Consider the following 2,011-nt stretch of genomic DNA (forward strand, 5'->3'; position numbering starts at 1 on the left):
TCTTAGCACTGAAGTGGGGCAGGGTGTGGGGACAGAAGAGGCTGCTTCCCTCTGCAGTCCACAGCCTCAGCCTTTTGCCTCACACCCCATCACCACCACCCCCTCCCCTGTCAACTTTCTGGCCTTAACACTGCCCCCCACCTGATCCCCACCCCCAGCTGGCTGGTAACCATGCCCAGGGGTCTCAGTTTCCCCCTAGGCCAAAAAGGCTGCAGCTCTGTACAGGGCAGCCTTGACTTCAGGTCTCATCACATTTTTAGTTCTATGTAAGAGAGGAAGTCATGTGATATGGAATAAAGTAAAATTTAGCAACTTTTTAGAGATTGGAATACTCACATCAGTGTTCATAGTAAGCCTGAAATCTGAATAAATAAGAAAAGAGAAGATCTGAAAGAAACCCCTTAGCATGGGGGAAGAGAGAACCCTGTGTAACTTGATTGAAAGAGTGAGAACCCTGGGAAGAGGAATCTATTTCGCTTAGGACTTCTCATTTGGGGCATTATTGACATTGTAAGCTGGGCAATTCTTTCTTGTAGGGGCTATCTTGTGCAATAGACCTGCAGCAACATCTATGGACTCTACCCACTAAATTCCAATGGCACATTCCTTCTCTAGGTGTAACCATTCTAAATGTCTCTAGACGTTGTCAAATGTCCCCTGGAAGAGGTGCAAAATCATTCCTGGTTGATATCCCTGGTTACATCTGTCTAATTTGGTTAAGTGCTGTGGAAGGAAATGTTATGGAGAGACACTATTGAATAGAACATTTTAAGATGAACTCTTTTGGGAACTATACATTTAAAAAATATTCATTGATTTATTCATACAACGAGTATTTGCTGGGTGCCACCAGTTGCCAGGAACTGCTTTAAATGATTAAGACTTAGTCGTCAACAAAATAGACAAAAAATGGAGAGTACATTAATTCGAGTGTGAGGTGGCAGGCGATTAACAAGAGATATAATGACTGCATAAATCGTATAGGCCACTAGAAGGTGCAGAATAAGGAGGAAAAACTATGCAGAATAAGGAGGACTCGGGATGTTGGTGTGATTGAACAGAGGGCTGACTGTTTTAATATGGACATGATTTGTCTATTCAACTTTTGTTAAGATTAAAATGTAATTGGTATAATTTTTTTTGTATCTTTTACAGAGCTGACAGGGAATGGCACGTATCAGGTAGAAATAGGGAAATCATTTATGCACGTGTTTGTATTTAAAAATCCATGCAGAAAGAATGGCCTACTCTATACATAAATGATATTGGGATAATTACCTATTTATTTGTAAGAACAAAAAAATGGGTTTTGCCTCAAACTAAATTAGGAAAAGATAGAATTTGATTAACAACTTAAACTTATTTTTAATACCAAAAAAAGGTAGAAAAATATCACTGGAAATTGGCCACACAAAGTTGATAAATATATGGAAAAGAAACTACAAAACTATGGCCAGAGGTGGCAGGAAACTTAATTGTCACTTTATAGCTTTTTACATAGTTTAAATTATTTACCATGTTTGTATTGCTGAAACAATAAAGTAAATACACACTCTCAGCAAGTCCACTTTAGGGAATTAATCCTATAGAAATAAGACAAACACAAATAATATGAGCCTATAAAAGTTCGTGAAGAAATTTTATAACCAAGGGAATGGGTAGGCTTTCCAAAGCACACTATTAATCTCAGAAGTGATAAAATACTAGGAAATTGACAATAAAAAAGATGAAAACTTTTGTCAGTTGAAAAACACCATAAACCAAGTTAAAAGAGAAGCTGCTAATTAGGAGAAATCTTTTATAACTTAAATTGAGCTCTTTTACCGTATTATTTATTCCTGTACATTGCAGAATCTAGGGTATTGCTCAACACCCACGTTTGGGGAAGACAAATTACCTAGGGTGTTTTCTCACACCCAAAAGAGTTTGTAACAGCATTTCTAAGGTGCTAACAATGAGCCTTCTTCCAAAGCCCTTCCAGTTGCACAGATGTTGTGTGTTTCCTCACTCA

The sequence above is a fragment of the Echinops telfairi genome, unplaced genomic scaffold (genome assembly GCF_000313985.2).
Source record: "Echinops telfairi isolate 266 unplaced genomic scaffold, ASM31398v2 ScPeMD7_2;HRSCAF=8, whole genome shotgun sequence".
NCBI lineage: Eukaryota > Metazoa > Chordata > Mammalia > Afrosoricida > Tenrecidae > Echinops > Echinops telfairi.